This window comes from Belonocnema kinseyi, chromosome 5 (genome assembly GCF_010883055.1).
Source record: "Belonocnema kinseyi isolate 2016_QV_RU_SX_M_011 chromosome 5, B_treatae_v1, whole genome shotgun sequence".
NCBI lineage: Eukaryota > Metazoa > Arthropoda > Insecta > Hymenoptera > Cynipidae > Belonocnema > Belonocnema kinseyi.
The window spans coordinates 76,149,848-76,173,954 of NC_046661.1; positions in this window are offsets into that span (position 1 = coordinate 76,149,848).

Consider the following 24,107-nt stretch of genomic DNA (forward strand, 5'->3'; position numbering starts at 1 on the left):
CTTGGAGGAGATTATGTTGAGAAATAAAAAAAAAAAATTCTTAAAAACGTTGTTTTTCTTGGTCAGGCCGGAAACTTATCAATCCACCCTCGTATATCAATAATTACATTTAACGGTGAGGTTTCATGATTCATGTTTTTCTTTTACTTTCTCTATTTCTGATCATGTATTTATGACAGATATTTCTAGTGTGTTTACAACAGATTGATGAAGGAAGAGGATGTGGTTGGTTGTCTTCTCATTTTTCTTTCCTCTTTTTTATATTTGTTTAAATTTGTTTTAATTTTTTCAGATTACAATAAGAGCATTTTTGGTTTGTTCGTTGTGGTCCAAATTTTATCGTTGAAAAGTATTGTTACTGTATAATTTACTAATATTTTTCATCAATACTCCTATATTTCTCTATTTTCTTACAGAATTGTGTTCACAAATAAGAAATGATGAAATTGTTAATCTTCCCAATCAACCTCATGTTAATATTCCTTTTGGTCAGCGGGCAATAGTCTATAATTTTCATTTTGGATCAGTAAGAAATGGCAACATACAACCACTAAGAGACGATAATGGCCACATTGTTATAAAACCGGATGACAGACGGTGAAGTTCGGTACATCACTGAAAACTTTTGGCGTTCTATGCATCACATATATATTATGTCCAAAAATATGCACGTGAAAATGGCTTGGCCTTTACTCGTTTTCTGATTCCACCACCTGGCGTAATACCCACGCCACTGCGCATTTGAAAAGCTAATTTTAATCTATGTTGTAAAACATAAATAAACAAACTTTTAAATTGAGCTATTGAACGAATTATCTTTAACTATTGATCAAAATTCAACGAATAATAATAAACATTCTAGATCCAAGCAATATTTACCCAGAACATCCGCATATAATACCCAACTCATCTAGCCATTATGCACGGAAAAATGTATAGTTCAAACCGAAAAATACTGAAGAATCAAATAAGACATTTTTGTTTTGATTTGAACTATTTTTATTTTAAATGGAGCCTTATAATCGGTTTAATTGCATTTGTCAAACTGCAATTTAATTGTTGGAAATTAAACGTTTTCAAAAACATTTTATGTTGGTCCTAGGAAGTTTAAAACCTTTTGGATAAAAATAGTTGGATAATTGTTAGCTGAAGTTGATGATCAGAATGATATGCTACGGTTTTTTATACCGGGCTTTACTTTGTATGGTTTAATATAATACAATTACCCATGTGGAAATTGCCAAGCTTAGTCTCTTTTGATTAGTGGCCCTCTAGAGGCCCCACAAAGGCGACCCACTGTAGAATTGCCTAGCTGGGCCCTCGCAGGGGCCTACATTGTAAGCCCTTTCATTTTTTCTATACAGTATTTCAAGTTTCATGTATGAATAATTTACATTAGAAAAATTTCACCAGTTTATTTTTTATAGTTTGATTTTACTTTGAGTATACTAATTGTAATGTAAAAATATTCCAATTAATGATAATTCGATTTTATAGATCTTGCATTGAAATAAATATAATTTTCAATTGTAATTTCGCACCAAATTTCGCAGTCATTTTTGTTATCTAATTGGCTGACAAGATTCTCGATCCGGTTCGATTCCAGCTTTTACGTTCCGTCATCCCTGGTTCCGTACTCAATGATCCAATCATTCCCTCCGACGTCACTTTGCGTTTGCCACCACACACTTTACGAAGTGCGCATAAAACTTTGCTTATTTACAGATTTGTGAATTAATTTGTAATTTATTTTTAACATTTAGAAAATTAGAAAATAAAATTTAAAATTGTTCCGGAAAAGAAGGTATAATTTGTTAGAACTAATGCATACGTATTTTCTTTAAGTGCCGATTTTTAAGTTCAAACCACCAAGTCGTATTATTTTTCTTTCAACATAGAGAATAAATTTATTATATATAAAGTTTTTTTAATCAAAGTAATAAGTATAAAATAAAATTCATTTTACAGCCAAACTCTTCTATAGTGCCGATTTTGGAGCTGACGGTGGGTAGGAACTAACTCGTCTGAGTGACAACCGCAGACCCTGCGCACACCTCGCAGCTCCTGTTACACGTACCTGTGGCGCGGCGTCAATTCTCGGAAGGGTTTAGAAGGGAGGGCTATTGAAAAGTTTCACTGTATTTTAAACTTTTATTACTTTTGACAGAGTTTGTTCTGTATATAATCATATGTTAATTTTGTGTAACTGCTAATGAATCAAAATTAAACTAAATTTTGGAAATTTTTTAAAAACTCTTGCAGGGCCATAAAAGGGAAAAATACGGTAGGGCCTATGTGGACCTTACAGTGGGCTTAGCGGGGCATTATGGCGGGACACTTTATTGACCCTTCGTGGACAATCTACATGGGCCCTTCGAAAGTGAGCTTATAAAAACTGGGTGGCGCCTTGTTATTTCGCTAACGTTGGGCCAACTTAGTAATGAGACAAATTACACCCCCGTAAAGTTGGCTCCTCTGAAGTTCACATCTTCCAGAATGTCTTTTTCGCATACGCTTATACATCGTTTGTACTGTTTATACATTAAATTTTTTTGTTTGTACCCTATTGGTTGCCCGGCTAGGGGAAAATCAAAATTTCGGACAATCAAAATTTCTTGTCAGCCCCCAGACATTTAATTTTTCAATTTTTCTTTCTGCTAACGCTTGTACGTCGTTTTTACTATTTGTGCCTTTCATATTTCCGTTTGTAAACTCTTGGTGGCCCTGCTAAAGGAAAATGCAAATTTCGTGACTTACCGAAGTACATCAAATTTTATCATAAAGAAAAATTGAAAACTTAAAATTTCGGTAAGATGACATGAAATTTTGACTTTCCCCTAGCACGACACTGGCCAGACAACCCAGAGGTTACATCTAAAAATATCAAATTTACAAACATTACAAACGAGTGCAAACGTTAGCAAAAAGAATCATTTAAATTTAGGGTGGATAATACTGGTTTAGTTGACAGTTCGTCTTCTTTGGTATAAAATTAACTTTTTTATGAAAATTTCATATTTTTGATATAATAATTCAACTCTTATGTACAGGAAATTCGTCATTTTGTCTTTAAAGTTTAATAATTTAGTTAACAAAATCAACTATTGGTTAGGAAATTAGTTTTTCTTATAATTAAATTTTTTTAATTAAACGTTTAGCTATTCCATTTATACTTGAAAAATGACCTTTCTCACTTTAAAAATATAATGATATGCGAATTAACTGTCACATAAAATTTAATTAGGCACAATTCAAGAATTACTCTGAAAATCACTTTTTTATTTTAATTTTTGATTTGTGACCCAAAGTTTATAATTCACCATACGTTTACTTGAACAGTACAGGCATATTGTCAACTTGAATTGCTATAAACACACACAAAAATCAGTGTAAACAGAAAATTTGTTTTACCTAAAGACTACGTTACTTTCGCGGGGGGGGGGGCGTGGATCATAACTAAATAATAGTTTTCAACGTAGCAGTCGGGGGGGGGGGGGTCAGAAATTTCCCAATATTGGTAGCGTAGTTAATGGTTGATGCCCTACTCATTTTTTATGAAGAAATATCAAATATCAGGATGTTTAAATAATAGTTAACTGTTCTTCTAATAGGAATTGGTATTCCGGGATTTTGTTCTATGCATGATTTATAGGACAGGCACGATTTGAATTTTCAGCGTAACGAGAGAGGTTCATTCGAACGTATCCCCAACCATTTTCCAACTGCTGCCAACCTCATTTCACTGTCGGTACATGCGTAGGCATATTTCAACCCATAGAATTGCCAGGACGTAATCGCCTAGGCATTGATTTCCGTTTAGAGTCACATTTCGATGCGAACAACGAGCCCCAATGCTTTTGCATTCTACTGGTCGAGTCGGCATTTAATTCGTAAATGACATTATCCCTCTGAATTCTCCATTCTGTTTTTTCTTTTTATATCCCATTTGAAATCGCCCCTTCTGCCCTCGTTTTCAGTACGGCCGTGGTCAGAATCTTATCAGAAAAAACGGGACAAGTAAGTTTTGAAAATTAAGAAATGTAAATGAGATTGATCTCAAATTTAAAATCCTATTTAACCCATCAGCTATGGAATTTTTTTCTCCCTCGGATTTTCAACTCCTTTTCTATGGTTCAGCAATATTACTTTAAGTAACTTAAACTAATTAGCTCATTTAATAATTTAACTAATTATTTGAATAACTAATAGTTTAACTATATGATTAAAACTTAACTGATTTAACTAATTTAAAAGAGATAAAACGCATGGTAGCATAAGGTACCACAAAAAAAAGATGAATGAAAAATGAAAACGCTACCAACCAAATGCCCTTTCTTCTCTTTTTTATTTCTTTCGTCTTTTTTATTTTTCATATTATCAAATCTCATTAAAAAAAATCTTTGTAAAAAATAATCACCAACATTTCAGCACTCATGCACCCTTATGCAATAATATGGGCGCCTTAAGGCAACAAAAATTTGAGCAGACAGGAACAGCAACGAAGCCGCGATGCTGTAAAAGTTATAAGCATAAGATTCGAATAATTTTTGTTACCATATTGTGAAGATTAAGAAAAATAGCTATTGCCCAGGAACTAACCTAAAACAAAAATGAAAGAAATAAATAATAAATAAAATAATTTAAAACCAATTTAGTAAATTTTTTCTATCTGGGTTAATCAATTTAATAAATATTGTGAGAACAAAATTAATACAGAAAAAATTTCAATACGCTAGGCTGAGGAAATTCACCCTCATATAAAATACAAGATTTTTTACATTATTAGTATTGTATGAAATTTAATAATAAAATTAATGATTTTTTAAATTTCAGAATCAAAATTTTCAATTGAAAATGTTTGATAAAAATAAAATAAGACGAATCAGCTGATTCGTCAGTATTATTTTATATTGTAGAATTTGACACTGTCAAATACGTTGCTTGGTCTAATTTTATATTTATTCAATATTTTAAAATGGAAAATTTCATTCTGAAATCTAAAGAATCGTCAATTTTGTTGTTAAGTTTCACTACTATCCGAATAATGTAAAAAATGACGTTTTCTACATAAGATTGACTTTTTAATGTCTAGTGTTTTGGATACTTTTTTAAAATAATTTTTTTTTAAATATTTTTTTAATAATGATAAACCTGGTATTTAATTTTTTTCTAATCCTTCATAATTTCTCTCTACTTAAATTGGCGTCAACTTGAAATTTTTAATTATTTGCTCTCTATTCTTCAGATCAACCTAATTATCATAAAATAATTTATAAATATATCTAAAACTTAGGTAAATAATTTTAACTTAATATAAATATATTTTTATAAAAAGAAATTTTTTGGACTCCTTCATTCAATATCTGCAATATTTGCAAACACTAACAACTCTTTACTGAACTCTTGAATAAGGGTAAGAGTTGTATTTCGACTTATGCCCAGTCTTTTTCTAGTATAGTTGCTGCAACAACAAATGTCCCCCGCCCCCTAGAATTAACTTTTTTTCTTTCAATTAAGGTACAAATCTTGACTCTTTTATTAATCTATTATTATAATTAATCCAAAAAGTTGACTTCTTGTCGGAAGGAACTGCTGGAAATAAGATGCAGTTGTATTTTTAATTTTAACATGATAAAAAGAAATGGCTACTGAAAAAGGGGTAATTGTGTATTCTTGCTCATCCCTATCTTTTCTAAAATATTGTCTTTAACAAAAACATCCTAAATGTTAGAATGCCCCTTTTTTAAAATGCTTCGTATTGAAAGGGACTACTTGAAATAGCATGTTGTTGTATTTTCACTTTACAATATGAAACGAAGGGTTACTGGTAAAGTGATTCCCTGGTCTCTTTTCTTCTATTATTTGAGTTGAAAGGTACTACTGCAAATGGGGTATGGTTATATTTTCAATTTTCGCATAATGAAAAGAACTGCTGGAAAAGCGATTTAAAATGGGTATATTAAGCTACTATAAAAGGGGTAGTCCTATGTTTCGATTCACGCTTACTCATTCTTTTATTGCTAAAGCGAGATGTGGTTGTATTTTAATTTTAAACATAATAAAAAGAAAGGTTAAGCAAAATGGAATACGGTTTTAATCTTACTCTGCACATCATGGAAAAATAGTTACTGATATTTGGATATAATTGTATTTCCACTTTTCACGTAATAAAAAGAAGAGCTACTGGAAACGATGATAATAATGTAATAGGCTACTGGAAAGGGCGTAGAGCTGTGTCTCCACTCACGCCTACCCTTTTTCCATTGATAAAAATATGATATGGTTGTATTCTGGTTTTTGATATAATAAAAAGAAAGGTTACTGAAAATGGGGCATGGTTCTATTTTCACTTTACGCATAATAAAAAAACCGGTTGCTGACAATATATGGTTTATATTTTCATTTTGCACAGGATGAAAAAAAAAATGTTACTGCTATTGGGATATAGTTGTATTTTTGCTTTGCGCCTAATAAAAAGAAAGGTTTCTGGCCATGGGATATGGCTGTATTTTCTCTTTCCACGTAATGAAAAAAGAGCTACTTAGAGAGAGGATAAGGGTTTGATAGGCTACAGAAAATGAGGTACAGCTATGTTTGCACTCAGGCCTACCATTTTTTCCGTTACTGAAAATGTAATAAGGTTGTATTTTAACTTTTCAAATTATGACCGAGAAATTCAATAAAGGTAAATAAAATTATATTTTCAGAATAACATTTTCAGAATAACATTTTCGTCATTTTTGTGGTTGTAGTGGAACATATAGAAAAAAACTACAAACACATAATTCTTCTTCTTCTTTTTAATTCGCGTATTTGACTAAAAATAGATAACGCTGCATATGTTTTTGCAACAATGTAATGGAAATAGGGATGGACATAGTACCGCTGAACTTTTGCTGGCATTCAAAATAAAAATAGTACATAAATTGTTAAGAAAATCAACTAAAGTATATATTTGGATTCATTTTATAAATATATAAGGATATTTGCCATGAGGAAAAAACATTTATAGCATAAATACAACATATTTAATTTTTATAATAATATTTTCAATTGTTAAGTACTTATGTACTTAAAATGTTGTGAAAATCTGAAAAAAGTATTTAAATTCTTAAAAGTACTCTCAAGCTTTTAAAATCTTTGAAATTCTTTCAAATTATAAAAATAGTTTAAAAATTACTGTAAATCTTGCAAAATATACCACAAAATCTCTAATATCCTTTGGAATTCCTTTAAATGATTAAAACCTATCAGAAATCTTTTGGAATCTTTGAAAATATTCTATAATATTTTAAATATTATTGGATTAATTAAGACTACTTAAAATGGCTTGAAACTGTTTGAAATATCCTAAATATGTCAAACAATTCACGAAAATTAAGAAATAAGTAGATATAGACCTAAATTTAATAGTCGTGCAACCATGTGTATATGTTGAAATAACGTTATAATAATACAATATTATATTTTTTTAAAGTAACAAAACTAATCTTTTCATTAAAAAAATTACTTTAATCACTTTCTCTTAAAAAGTCACCAAAGGTAACCAAGAAAAAAAAAGTGTCTGAAAATGACTTTGTTGAAGCCTGATTCTTATTGTCAGTTACTAAATGGTGTTTCTGGTGTTAGAGAAATTTCCCGACTTTTGCCATTTTTGTAAAAATCTCTGACTTATCCGTGGTTTTAAAGTTCTTCCTGACCTGCGACTACCCTATAGAGCAGGTTTTGAATGACAAAAGAAATTGCAGAAAAAAATTAGGTTAAGCCAGCGTTCGACATTCGTCCTGCAGAAAAAAGCCAAACCAATCATAGACATGTCAGCAATGTGACGTTTTCACGCGTCACGTGTAATTGGTGATAATCATCAGGAAATTCTTCAAACGCAGTGGGTATTCATTTAGACGAAATTTAAATTTACCGAAAATCTTCTTTTCCAGAAAAAGCCACTAGTAACAATTTAGTTATTTTCTCAAAAAAGTCTAGGTGTACCGGAAAAACAATAGATTTTCAGTTATAATCTAGTTTTTTTTCAGGAAAATGAGATTTCGGTTAATTAAAATTCCTACTGAACGAAAAATCAATAAATTATTAGTGAAAATTTAGTTATTTTCTAGGAATAATCTAGGGATTTCTGAAAAACCTCTATATTTCTAGTTAAAATCTAGTTTTTGTGCGGAAAAATGACTTAGGTCAATTAAAATTTCTGTTTAACAAAAAAGCAATACATTTCAGGTAAAAATCTAGTGATTCTCTTGGAAAAATCTAGGGTCCCTTTGTTAGAATCTAGGGTATTTTTCTCAACAAAATTAGATTGAGGCCAATCGAAATATGAGCTAAACGGAAATGCAATAGGTTTTTAGTAACAATTTAGTAACTTTCTGGGAACAATCTAGGGGGCACTGAAAAAACGCTATATTTTTAGTTATAATCTAGATTTTTTTAGAAAATGATATTACGGTCAATTAAAATTTCTTCTAAGCGAAAAAGCAATAGATTTTTAGTAACGATTTAGTGACTTTCTAAGAACAATCTCGGGGACGCTTAAAAAAACGTTAGATTTTCATTAACCATCTAGCGTTTTTTCAGGAAAATAATATTTCAGTCAATGAAAATTTTTTCTAAGCGAAATAATTAATAGATTGTTAGTAACAATTAAGTTATGTTCTGGGAGCAAGCTTAGGTTCCCTTACGAGAAACTAGATTTTAATATGAAATGCCAGTGTTTTTTCGGGAAAATGAGATTTTGGTCATTTTAAATTTCTGCTTAACGAAAAATAAATGGGTTTTAAAAATTGAATTTTTAATTCATATTGCCATTTAGTCTTCAAAGACGCTAAGAATTTCTGTTACTTCATTTTCTAATGGAGCGATAGACAAAGTTCATTTTTAAAAAAAAATTTAGTTTAAAATATTTTTCATTCATATTTCCATTTAGCTGATTAGAATAGGATATCTCAGAAACTAATTTATTTCTATTTCCTTAGAGGCCGCCACACAGGTTCCTATTACCAAAAAAAGAACGCGTTTTCAATAAATTTTTTTCCTTTTAATTGTACCGACAGATAACCTCACAGAGATGTCTTCTATTCCCCAAAAGTGTACAATTTTTGATATGATTTAATTCCTTCTCATAAGTTCACCAAATGTGTGTAATAAATTGTTTTAATTCCTTCATGTGGAATATAAATTTTGAAAATTTAATTTTAATAAATTCAAGTCCGCCTCTCTAGAGTTAAAATTATATTAATTCACACATTTAAATAGATTTCTTTGATGCATTTTTTAAACGTTCAAATACATTATGACAATAAAATAAATATAAATTTAACCATTTTTTAAAACTATAATTTATAAAAAGATGTAATAATGAAAAATAGGTTAGATAAGTGCTTTCGTTAAATTTTACTACGTCGATTGAGAGGAATAGGTTTTAAACTTTTTCTGTTCCCGTTGGGGGAATTGTAGACGGAGAAAAAATCGCGTATTCATAGGAATAAAAATTCTTGATTTTTCTGAATTCAACGCTTATTGCCGCGTGGAAACAATATAGGTGTTCCTAAGAAACCACTAGATATTCATTTAGAATCTAGTTTTTTGTTCGGTAAAATGAGATTTTGTTCCGTTGATATTTCTTCTAAACAAAACAGCAATATACTGTTACTAACGATTTAGAGATCTTCTGAGAACAGTTTAGGAAACCCCGAGACACACTAAAGGACCTCGCACTAAATGTATGGGAAAATGGCTTTCGGTGGATTTAGCTGAAACTTTGTAATTTTCAAGATTATAAGTGCCGGATGAAATATCCGTTAAAAAAAATCCAAAAAAATGGACAGTTTTAGCGCTTTGCGGCGCTAAGCGCTCAAGATCAGTGAATAAAACGAATTACGAGTACAACAGATTTTGTTACAAAAGCGATGTCAACATAGAAATCACGGTTCAGATCGTGGTCTGTCATATTTTCGCCTACACCGTTGACTCATATAGCGCGCTTCTCAAAACGATCAAACGATAAGCGTCCAAGATTTTAACTTGACTAATCGACGACGATATGTTTATCTGTCATTTCTTTTGTGAAAGGCCTTTGAAAAAGTGATTTCTTAGTCAAGTTCAAATCTTCTGCGCTTAGCGTTTGCCCGTTCTGAGAAGCACGCTATATGAGTCAACGGTGTTTACTCATATTGTCATTGGTTTGGCTAAACATGTTACTAACCACTTCTTGATGCGTGTTTCGTATACAGACATCGCTTGTGTCGCTAAAGCTACTAGGATTGGTTCTATTCACTGATCATGGGCGCTTAGCGTTCGGCCCTCTGGCGAAGGGTACACTGTTATTATCGATGTGCGCACTAGTTACTAATGTTACTTTGGATACCATTTCTGTCTTTAAAAAGTAATTACTTAGTCAAGTTCAAATCTTGGGCGCTTAGCGTTTGATCGTTTCGAGAAGCGCGCATTATAACTCATTGGTTTGGCTAAACATATTACTGACTACCTTCTGATGCGTCATTCTTATAGTGACATCGCTTTTGTCGCTAAAGTTACTAGGATTGGTTTTATTCGCTGATCTTGAGCGCTTAGCGTTCAAACCTCTTGCGAAGGGTAGAATGTTATTATCGGTATGTGCGCACTAGTTACTAATGTTACTTTGGGTACCATTTCTCACTTTAAAGAAGTGATTAATTAGTCAAGTTAAAATCTTGGGCGCTTCGCGTTTGATCAGTTTGAGAAGCGTGCTATATGAATCAACGGTGTAGGCGAAAATATGACAGACTACGATCTGAACCGTGATTTCTATGTTGACGTCGCTTTTGTAACAAAATCTGTTGTAATTCGTTTTATTCACTGATCTTGAGCGCTTAGCGCCGCATAGCGCTAAAAGTGTCCGTTTTTTTGGATTTTTTTCACGGATATTTCATCCGGTACTTATATACTTGAAAATTACAAAGTTTCAGCTAAATCCAACGAAAGCCATTTTCCCATACATTTAGTGCGGGGTCCTTTGGTCAAAATGTTGGTTTTCTTTGGAAAAATGAGATTTAGATAACTTGAAATTTCTGGTAAACAAAAAAGAAATAGATTGTTGGTAAAAATTTAGTTTTTTTGGAAACAACGTAGGTGTTCTTGAAAAGCCACAGGATTTTTAGTTATAATCTAGTAATATTCGAACTAAATATTTGGTGCTTTTTCAGGGTCTCCTTAATTTTTTTCAGAGAATCACTAAATTGTTACTAAAAATGTATTTCTTTTTTGTTTAGCAGAAATGTCAACTGTCTGAAATATTATTTTCCCAAAAAGACAATAGATTCTAAATGAAAATATAGTTGTTTTGTCAAAAGGCTCTAGATTGTTTATAGAAGAGCACTACATTTTTAGTTAGAATTTAGTATTTTTTCGAGAAAATAAGATTTTGTTTCATTGAAATTTCTGTTAAGCGAAACAGCAATAGCGAAAAAGCATAAGAAATTTGATGAGAATAGTTTCAAAAAACGTACATTTAATACCTAGTACAAATTTGGATTGATATTTCTTAACCTATTAAAAAACTTTTCTTACTTTTTTTTAAATTTTCAAAATGGTAAAAAGAATATAACTTTTTGAAGTTTTATCGAATTAAAAAAAGATATACAGATAATTTGCAAGTATTTTTGCAGTGTGTTATAAAATTTGGCAAAAATTCCAAAAACTCATAAAAAATTTGTATTCTAAGTTTGAAAAATCTGTAACTTTTTGTATTTTTGTCTAATAGAATAATTTAACCAAATAGTTTCTAAATATATATTTATATATATGATATCTAGTAACGATTTTAAATGAAATTTTCTAATCTTCTAGAATTTTTTTTTTCTATTTTTCAGAACATTTTCAAAATTTTTTAAATTATATATTTTTTCAAATTTCGATCAAAATTGAAAATTTTATTTAGATAATTTTCTAGTCTTCTACTTATCTATAAGAAACTTTGACAACAATTTCTAAACTTCAAAAAAAAATTAATTTTGAAAATGCTCTAAATTTTTCAATTTTGGTTTGAAATATCTGCTTAACAAACTTAAACTTTATTTTGGGAACCTTAATAAAAAGTCAAAGGCTGACTCGATTGGAGAAATCCTTCATAAGTTAGCGTGGTTACATCCTTTAGGTAACTATACATACAGGCATACGGACAGACCGACACCGACAAAATGTTACGATTTTCGGATTCTGTAAGTGTTGAAACGTAAAGATCCGTTAAAAACAAAAGATCGGTAATTTGGACAATTTTATTACACTCCCGTGAATGAGAATGTAAAAACTGGTTGATTTTCTGCAAATAGTCGAGTTTTAACAGGAAAACAATAGATTGTTGGTAACAATTTAGTGATTTTCTGGAAAAAATGTAGGCGTCCCAGAAAAACCACTAGATTTTTAGTTAGAATCTAGTGTTTTTTTTAATGAGATTTTGTTCAATAGATTTTTTCCTTCTAAACGAAAAAGGAACTGAGTATTCGTAACAACTTAGTAATTTTCTGGGAACATTCAAGTGCATCTGAAAAAACACTACATTTTTGGTTAGAATCTACACTATTCTTTGAGAGAGAGAGAGAGAGAGAGAGAGAGAGAAAGAAATTTCGGTCAAGTGAAATTTCTGCTAAATGAATACTTGCCGAACAAACGTCGTGACAAGTGAATTTCGGGAAGAATCGGCCCCGTTTTATTGAACGAGTTGGAATATTTGCGAGACAATTGGACGCACGCCATCGGGCTGAGTGACAGCGCACATGCGGCGAAATATTCACAATTACGTGTCCGACACCACTTGAATAATGGGTAACCCCTTCGGTCTTCTCGGAAATCCAACAGATCCTAGAAATTGGCACAAGGTTCGCAGCCGCCATCTTACCTCGGAAGCCGCGTGCGATTTTTCTATTTTAGAGCGTCGTCAAGACTTGAGAGGGTAAACGCGGAAATGGCCGGCACAGCAGACGTTTCTAGTACACATAGTGAGTAATTTTTTTTATTTTTTTTTTTGTAAATGCCTGAAAGTCACTCAACTTTTTTCTGGCAGTTATTTATGGTTCACAGATATATTCGGTTTGGATACCGGAATAATGAACTATTTACTTCTAAAGATTGAATATAAATATCATAAGCAGACCTCGGACTCACTTGAGAAATTTAGAAAAAAGGTATACAACAAAAAAGGTAGAATAAACCTACTCTGGTGGTCAAAAGTTTGGGTTGACCTCTTTTTTCATGATTGATTAAGGATGTAGAATACGTAAAATTAATCTCAAAAGTTGCCTATCTTTAAAAGGAATGATAAAATCGACAAAAAAAGATCTATTATTATTTTTTGTAAATCTTGACAGAGACTTCTAAGCACGCTTCTGAAAATAATAATTTAGGTTAAAATTGTATATTTAACAATAGTTATTTAAAGGTTTAGGTTTTCCTTCTTGTTTAGGGAAAAGTTAGAATATTTATTGAATCCTAATGATCCGGGCCTTATTTTATTCTTCAAAGGATTCTCTAAATTTCTATTTGGGTTGATTTTATTTAAAAAGTTTATTGAGAAGTCGTACAGTTATTATTGTTATAAACAACCATAGTTCAAAGTTTAATTAAAACCCAAATAGAATTGAAGATAATCCTTCAACGAATAAAAGGAAACCTTGATCATTACGATTAAATAAAATTTGTATTTTTTTCCTAAAGAAAAAAAAACTAAACCTTTAAATAACTATTGTTAAATAAACAATTTTAACTTAAATTATTTTTTCTGAGCTTTGCTTAGAAGCCTCCATCAAGATTTCCAAACAATAATAATAGATCTTTTTTTGTCGATTTTATAAATTATTTTAAAGATAGGCAACTTTTAAGATTGATTGCACCTAGCGTAAATCCTTTTGTTGTTTATTTCTTACAAATGTTTTTTTTTATTGTGTTTTGATAATAATAAAAATGAAAAAGATGAAAGAAATCAAAAAAAGAAGGAAGGGGATTTGGTTAGTTGCCTTTTCTTTTTTCTCTCCACTTTTTTCATTTTTGTCCAAAGAGAAAAATTATTTTCTTTTCTTTGTTAAGAAAGTTTTTAAAATCTTTTTTCAAATTTCAATATAAAAATATTATGGTAATTGACCCAATTTGATTGTTAGATTCTTGGTTTTATTTTCAGGAACTCTGTACATTAATTTAATTACTGGACGTTAAAGAGGATTTTAAATTTGATTTTAATCTCATTTAAATTTCTTTAATTTTAATTTTAATTTTGTCAGAACTAAACTTTTTTATCCTTAAAGAATTAAATGCTCTCCAAATTCTGTATGAAATGTGCCCAGAATGAAGCAGATATTGCAGTATTGCAGTAGATACTGAAGTAGATATTGCAAAAATGGTGTAAATTGCAATGTTTTCTTAAATTTGTGATAACTTTCGCAATAATAAATATTTCTTAATGATCCTGAACTCATTTCAAAACTATTTTTCCACGGTATCGCAAAAATTTATTAGCATAGAACTACTTTAAGTTCTTGCAATGTGATAGGATTTTTTTTTAGAATTCACTCAGATTTACGGTCATAAGCTTATGAGATACTGTGAAAAAATAGTTTTAAAATGATCCCAGAAACATTTAAAAATATTGATTATTAAGGAAGTTATTTAAAATTTCAAAATACATTGAAATATAGCACTATTCTTGCAATATCTACATGAAAAATGAACGATTTGGCTTCATCATAGGCTTATTTATAGTAAATGTTGAGAGTATTGCCTTATTTAAAGAAAAAAAAATTGTAGCTCAGAAATAATTAAAATTAAGAGAACTTAATCATTCATTGAAGTCCTAATTAATTTATTGCACTCGCGCATTGTTTAGATCAAAGGCATATTTTTAACCAGTGCTATACTTTTTTGATTCGAATGCTTAAAAATTTGAAGTCTGAAAATACTTTTTTAAGCCTATAAAATAATTGCTTGACCCTGAAATATGTTTTATCCATCAATTCACACTTTCCGATTTCAAAGAATCATTCATTACAATTCTAGCACATTCGTATGGAACAATGAGTCATTCATTTGGTTTAAAATTTATATTTTTTATCTTCGATTAACATTTTTTTGATTCAAACAAAATTTTTTTGAATAAAACGCTCTTAACTTAATCCTAAGAACATTTGTCTTGATAAAAGAAATATTTTTTTTTATGCTAAGTACATATATTTATTTGCCTCAAATAAATTTTTCTTTAAAAATAACTAGGACTTTCACTTATTTCAGCCAAGCAAAATTCACTTGGTACAAGTAACCTTTTTTTTCATTGTGCTGTACTACATAGTGCATTAACTTTCAAATAAATTTCTGTAAATTTATTGATAATCGTGAAAGTATTACTCGTTACTTACAGAATAATATAAGAAGTACACATTAATATTATTATAATAATAATATTGAATGTAATAATCATAAATTCACGAAATAATAATAAATGAATAAGAAAATTATATAGGAATTCTATCTCCAGTGTTACCCTTTGATTGCATTTATAATTTTATGGTGTTCATTTAATAAAAACGTTACTTCCTCGTAGCGGAAAAATTAATGATTTTTTATTTTAAAATATTCATTAATACTATGAATCAATTGTCTCGGCTCGAATCAAGGAGTCCTTTTTATTCTGAAGTCAAATTTGAATTAGGTCAATATAAAAAGTTGTACTATAAAACTGATTTCTTAAATATTATAAATTACTATAACTTCCCTAATTTTTAATAAAACGTATCTGTATTGCAGGTGAATCGCTTCTCTTCGAGACTAGGAAACTTTGGTGTTCTTACATCAACTGTGAATTATTTTAATGACAAAAATTTTACTATCATATCCCATGGAATAGCTGGTACAAAAAAGCTTATTTTTCAACAAGATAGTTTAATTTTCAACAAAATAATATTAATTTACAACCAAATAAAAGGATCATTAACCAAATGAGGTGAATCAAAAACCAAAATATAATGGTGACTTTTCAGCCTAAAAAAAGTGAATTGAGCTCTTTTAATTTAGGAAAAAAAGAGAAAAAGGAGGAAAAAGTTTCTTGAAAACAGGGGGACATAAGGATTCTTCTAAAAAGAGGAATAGAGGAACGTGTGTGAAATCTGAATTTCAATATACATTCTTTCGAAAATAAAATGAAATAATTTTGAATTCAAGTCGATAAACTTTTCATTCACTATTCTTGACATTTACTTGAAGTGCTTCTTGCAGAAATTCCCTGACTTTTTCATTTTTTTAAAGTATGTATTCAAAATTCCTATATAAAATTTATTGAAATTTTTCTTTCGATATTCGAACAATTTCTTTCTTGAGTGCGCTGAGAGAATAATATTCGAAACGAGAATATCGAATAATTTCGTGGAATATTCATGAAGTGCCTTTCAGCTATTTGAATAGATGCATTTTGCAATCGACTTTAATATCTACAAAAATTCTGCAAAATGGAAATGCGAATGGTACAATGTTTCGAATAAGTTTAGAAGTCCTCATGGGAATATTCTTTAATATTATTTTTGTTAGATTTTTTTATTTGAAAAAGTGAGACAAGTGATGTGAATTCAACAAATATTTTTTTATGAGCGTTCAAATCTTAATGCAAATTTTGAAAATTTGTTATCCTGCACTCACGAATATTTTTTATTTATTATTCATGGTATAAAGGCATCAAGAGAAAATAATTTTTCTCCAATTTTTCCTTGTTTGTTATTAGTTTATCTTCTTTCATATTTATTCCAACGAGGAATAATCTCAAATTTTAGGCTTTCAGTTCTAAATTCACAACGTCCAAATTTAAAAATTTAAGAAATTAATATCTTGTATAATATTTAATATATAATCTTTTATCAATGAAATAAAACAATTAAAAATTACCATTAATACATTTTTTATTTATTATTCTCAGAGCTGACACATCCAAATTAAAAATGATAAAAAGTGACTAATTTGCCAAATTAATGAGACTATTGCGCATAATTAATGTAACTAAAAGGTTTTTTGAATTTGAAATAATTCTTAAGTATTTTATTCATAAAAATTAAGAAGAATTCAAGAGAACTCAAATCAATTGAACAAATTTAATTGATGTTCATCAAATTAGAGTGAATCTATAAGAAGTTAAGACAAATAAGTAAAATTCGATGAATTTCCTAAAAACTCACGAAGAATTAAACAAAATTAATGGATTTTTGGAGCAATTTAAATATATGAAGTTGAAGGTCAGTTTAAAAGACTTCAAGATGAATCAAACGAGAAATAAAAAAATTCATTGAATTGAATGTAATTGAGTAAAGTTAAAAGAATTACAGTAAATTATAAAATTCAAGAGAATTCTAAAGAATGTCAAAGTTACAAGTCGGGCACTAATCGGGGGCTAGTCGGGTTATTAATTTTGACAAAGTACCCAGTCGGGGACTAATCAGGAACTAGTTGGGCTTTTTGTTGTCAAAATTTCAGATGGGGCCCGGTGGATGTTTGGTCAAGGGCTAGTCGGGCATTTTTGTTCACTAATTTCCGTGCGGGTAATCATCTCAATTCATCTCAAATATACTTAATAAATAATTATTAAGTTAATAATTTTGTACGAAAATTAACTTTAGAATAAAAACAACGATCAAAATCTTCAAAAAGACGTAATCTTATTTTTCTGTAGTATTTTCTAGAAAATTGCGAATTTCTAGGAACATTTATAAATACCTTTGTATGGAATTTTGAGAAAATCCATATTGGAAAAAAGACATATAGATGTAGGTGAAAAGTCTGCCGAAATTTATAATATTCTAAATTTGTACAGATGTTTATTTTTTCATTTATCTGAAAAGTTTGCCATATTTAAATAAAGTCTAATCCTTCATGTAGTTGAAATTAGAAAGAGAGAAGGTTTCTGATTAATCAGTGAAGAGCAGTATCCCAGTAGTAAACTATTAAGCACGGTACAGTTCAGATTTCGCTACCAACTTCATTTGAGTCTTGCGGTTCTGGAGTGGTAGCTTTAAAGAAAATCCGCAAGGGCGCGACGTGCCGCCTCTCACGCAACTGAAATGACGCGTCGAGTGTTTAAGACAGCAGTCCACACGTAACGAAGCATAATTACTTGCAGCAGAGACTACCGTGACCAACATGGCCGTTCCTTCAGAGCGAAGCTCTTTCATTGGTACCTTTCAGCTTAAGTTTTTTTTTTTAATTAATATTCGACAAATCTTGGGGAATTTTATTTACACAAATGCATGCATTTTTAAGCGTAGGATATGTTCCCCATTAAATCTTGCGTAAATTTAAGCACTTTTAAATAGTTCAAAAAAGTTTATGGAAATTTCCGTAAATAATAAGTATTTTGACAAACTTTTAGGGGATATTTCACAAATTTTGGGGAGTTTGGTTAATATTTTACGCGAATGTATTATCATATGACCCCTACTAGTAACCGATCAGGCCCCGACTAGAATAAGTCGGGTCACCTAACTAGCCCTCGACTAATCTACCGTGACGCTACTGGTCGGGGTCTAGTCAGATAACCCGACTAGCCCCCGACTTTAAGTGGAGTCGAATGGTCGGGAACCAGGCTGGTTCCCGATCTGAATTTCTACACGGGAGAAATCAGGATGAATTGTAAAAACCAATTGCAAATCTGTTCAAATCTTTGAAATGCTACGAAACTCTCACTTCTTATGAATACATTATTTTTAATTCAGTGAAATATATACAAATTCCGTAAAATTCTATGAAGTTCACGATATCTTCTGAAATTCTGAAAAATGTATTGAAATACCTTCAATCAATCAAAAATTTCTTGGCATATTTTAAAATATACTAGAACATTTCATATCTTTTAAAATCTTTGGAAATCCCTTGGAATTTTTCAAAATACCCTAAAATCTTTCAAATCATTTGGAATCAATTGAAATTATTGAACTATATTAAGAACACCTCAAGGTGTTTTGAATTCTATTATATCATTTAAAATCTTTTCAAACTTTTTCAAAGCTGCTAATAATTCTTTTAAATTTTAAAAAAGTTCTTTAAATTTGTTAGGTTCTTTAGAATCCCATTAAATTACTCAAATAAATTAAAAATTGCTTTAAATGTTTTCAAATATCTTAGAGTCTTTTAAACTTTTTAAAATCTTTGGTAATTTCTTTAGATATTTAAAACTCTTTGATATCCTACGAAATTCCTCAATCCTATTGAATACATTCTTTGAAATGCATTTAAATATTATAAAATCCCGCGAAATCACATAAAACTTCATTATATTCGCTAAAATCTTGCGAAAATTGAAATACCTTGAGAGCTTTTACAATCAATTTAAATCACTGAAAATCTCGGAAATCTTATGATTCTTTAAAAGATCTTTAAAACTCAATGTATATTTTGCTAAATCCTTCAAAATATTAAAAGTTCCTTGGAATCATTTAAAATACGCTAAAATCGTTGAAATACCTTAAAATTATTGAAATAAATTAAAAATTCTTCAGAATCTACTCAAATATTGTGAAATTTTTACGACCTTGTGGAATCTTTGTTAATACTTCAAAATATTCGAAAATATTTTAAATCCTAAGAAATCCTTTAATTGTCCTAAATAAATCACAAAATTTTTTATTTGGTATAGAATTGAAATAAATAGTGCGAGTACAATTACTTTATCTCAAAATATTTAACCCCCGCTACACTCCGTACTTTCCCGCCGCTACTTCACCCTACGTCCACGGCCACAACTTTTGTATCTTATACACACTTTCCCAAAAAACAAAGGACTCCAAACTTCACCTAATTTCCTATACTTATCCCTTCCCCCCATTATTTCCCCAATTTCCTTCCAATTATTTCCCCTATTCTCACAGTCCTCATTTCCCCTACTTTCGTGCACCTCATTTTCCACAGCATTCCCTAAGTTCAATACTGTAATTTCCCATCACTTTGACTACTCCCTTCATTTCGCCAATTTTCCCTTTCCTATGCCCTCTCCAGCCCTTTTTCGCATGTCTCCTACTTCCTTTTTTATAATTTCTTCTCACTGTCTCTGTCATCACTTTATCTTCCCTGATTTCTCCTATTTTCCTCTCTTTATTGCCCATCCATCTCCTTATTTCACGTTCCATCATACCCTCTCACATTCCCTACTTTCCCATCCTTCATATCCCCTAGTGACCCTAGCTTCTTTACCCTTATTTTCCTCTATAATTTCCTCTACTTCCCTTTCAAAAATTCTTCAAACGTTCGCAGCCCTTATTTTCACTACTTTCTTGCCGCTCATTCTTTTGAACTTTTGCTAATTTCCATCCCCTCATTTTCTAGCACTTTTCCAGATTCCTTAATTTTCTCTATTTCCCTATTCCCATATACCCTTCTGCCTCTTTCGGCATTTCTCCTACTTCCTCTTACATCATATGCTCTCACTGTCCCTGTCATCACTTCCCCTTCTAGGATTTTTCCTCTTTTCAATACTTATCGATCCTCCTAGTTCACCTTCCCTTGTTCCCAATTACTTTCTACTTTCCCATCCCACACTTGCCCTAGTTTCCCTACCTCATTTCCCCTTCTGCCCCTGCTTTCTTTTCCCTCATTTTCTTTCACCTTCCATACTATCCGATTTCTCATTTCGCGTCACTTTCGCTTCATTAATTTTTCCTCACTCCCCTACTTTCCCTTTCTCATTTCCCCTCATATAACCTACTTCCACTCACCTTAATTCTCCATTCATTATTTTATCTACTTCTCAACTCCTTATTTCCCTTCACATTCCCTCCTCTCCTTTCCATCACATGCCTTAATTTTCCTAATCTTATTACCCTTTATTTCCTGATTATTTCCCGTATTTCAATTAATTTTCCACCTTTTGTTTCCCCTATTTTTCCACTGCTCCTACTTCCCCTACTATCTTTTTTCATTTCCCCTAGTTTCCTTCATTTTATTTTCTCGCACTTCTACTTTCCCTCTCCTAATTTCTACTTACATCCCCTACCCCTACCCCCCATTTCCCCACTAATAATTTCCCCTAATTCTAAATTTATCACTTGCTCTCCTTTCCCTCACATCACTTATCCAAATTTTCCTTTACTCATTTCCAGGTTTTCCCTGACCTGCAACCACCCTGTATAAGTGATTCTCAAAATGTCGGCCATTTTATGTCTAAGCTCTGCAGTCAATGATAGTGAAGAGATGGGCAATGCAAAACATTCTCATGATAGGAGCTCAGCAGGAACAACAACCTCCCTCATTTTGATGAATCTTAATTATTGTTTTTAATTGTAGCTAAAAATAAACAGCCATCAAAATTGTGCTGTCGGTCCCGTATTCCCAGTACCAGTTATCCCGGATTTCTGCAACATAAAACTATTATTACCGTTACCTATCTCCCTGTTACCTAAATTATATCATCAGTATGAATGATATTATAAAAATACACTTTGTAACTTCAATTCTTGTTTTGTCAATTATTGCAGGAATGTTCAAAGTTGTCCTTCGTTTTCATGTCCTATCGGTCCCACGCACATTCAATCGGTTTTCGTGTAAGAAAAAATATTAAAATCAATGTAAATTTGGGTTATATCTGTTATTTCGATAGTGGTTTAATAAGTCTCACCCGTAGAGAATTAAATAGTCAATTTGGCTTTTCTAAAAATTGGTTAAACTGCACTTTCAGAAGCGCGTACCTTAATTACATGTCCAGCAGAAAATTCCTCAATAACTTGAGAAATAAGAAAAAATAAGTTCAGATTTTAATTCAGCGAGTAAAAGTATAGACATTGATTTTTAATAAATTTATAAGCTTATTTTTTATACGCACAAACATGAGTCGCGAATTTCGAGGTTAGTCACACTCTTAGTATCGGAGCGCGGATCGACAGCATTTCTCGCACTTCAAATGCATGACGTTGTATTGTGGTAAGCCATTGTAATTGAAAAATTATAATAATTATTATGTTTATTATTATGTGAAGTCAGTATCCTTTTGATGAGGATCGCACACATAATCAATATTTTCGACTGATATGTAGATATAAAAGAATACAATTTATCATAATAAAAAATATTGACACGTAAAATGAAACCAATAAAAAAATCATTCTAGCGAAGAAAATTTCATAACCTACTAAGTCGTTTTCAATGCAAAGAAACAAAAAGGAAAGCGTCAAACCAATAAAATATAAAATGGTAGAAATTTATTTAAGCTTCAGTTTATAACAATTTTACTATTAAGTAATTATCTTTTTCAATAGTATAGCAATGAATGAATCTTCCCGAGATCATATTATTACACGCGACCTTTTGTCTAGAATGTATATTATTATACATATGATTGTTGATTAATAATGAATATTTATGTGCAATGCATTATAAAAAAACATTTCTGTGTTGAAATGTTGTCACAGGCTTATACTGCCCAACATGTCGAAGGCATTTTTGGATTTGGAAGGCAGAGTTGGATTTTTTTTTATTTGATCATTTTACACGGGGCTGTCCCGGTATATATCATCAGTCACGGACGCGTTGTTATAATGCAATCAAGTGATCTGATGAGAGCAATCTGCCCAGATATATTGGACAAAGCCTGGTTCTTACCCCATCATTGACGGATTGGGTTGCAGTAAAGTACACGATGGAAGAACCTACAGCTTAAGGTGGGTCCCGAACCACCAGAACCCCGGTAAAGGTACATTGAAAAATTTCCAGAGGTACCGACTCAGGGATCGAACCCCGGACCTCTGAGGTGAAGTCCGAGTGTCTAACCAACTGAGCCACTGAGCATTATTATTATTATTATTATTATTATTATTATTATTATTATGGATTTATCACGGCATTATATAACAAACATAATTTATCCTGAATCTCATATAAATTAAATGAGAACTAATTAGTTTTCACGATTTCACTACGCTCAGAATATGTGAGCCATTAACAATATTTTTATAATATTTTAATATTAACTTATAAATTTGGTCGCGGACACGCTTATTTTTCGCCACCTGGCGATTAGTACTATGAGGTGAAAATTTTCTTTAGGAATATTTAACAACTTTTTTTTAGAAGTTACACTCCCCAAAGTGGTCGAGTTTTTGAGAATCACCCGTTTACTCTATGCTTTTATTACTCTTCTTCAGTGAAAGTACGCTAAGAAATCAGTGAGATTTGCTTTGAATTTTCGAATGTATTCTGTTTGCTCAAGTTTTGCATTGTTGGAAAACGGGGAAAATGAAGAGGTGAGAGGACTCACGTTCGCTAAAATATCGAAGCGAGCCTATTATCGGGAATCACCCGTTTTAAACTACCTTTGGACATTTGCAATTGTAACGAGCGAGTATGCATTTCTGCACGGAACGTCGAACGCTCGAGCGGTGTGGCTGCGCAGTCAGATAGTATAAATACTAACAGAGAGGCGTTTCAGCAACCGTAGATCGTTCACCAGAACTCACCTCTTCCGGATCCACAATTTCTTTTCACCTACGATCGATTGAATTCGATACCAGTTCAACATATAGAGGGATCGTTGCCGAAATGTTTACAATTTTGATTCAAGAAAATTTTTGAAAATTCTATTAAAATATTTGTTTCTTTAAATCATGAATATCTGAATAAAGTACTCATATCAAAATACATTTGCAATTTTTTTAATATCCCGGGTTTAGGGCGCAATTATGAACTAGTTTATCAATTTAAGAAGGGGGTCAGTGGATGTAACGTTATGAACTTAGAAAACGTTTAGTGCGTCTCCTGATGATAAATATTAGCAAAGTTTGCAAATTTTGCTAAGAATGGCCCTGCAGCGGTAATTTAGTAATAACTTCTTAAGTTTCGGAGTCCCTTTTATATTTCAGACCTTTTTTACCCTATTCCACTTTTTTTAAAGAATTCTTTTTTATTCTTCTGTTTTCAAGCTTCTTACCCTTTTTAAGATTTTACTTTTTTTCGCTTAAATGCAAAACAAATTAATAGATTATTTTGTTGACGTCTCATCTTTTACGGATAGAATTCAGCTACTTATTTAAAATTCGAATACTTTTTTAGCAAATAATTTTTTAAATTCAACTATTTGTTCAAATGTGCATGTGATTTTTCAAAAATTCATCTCTTTT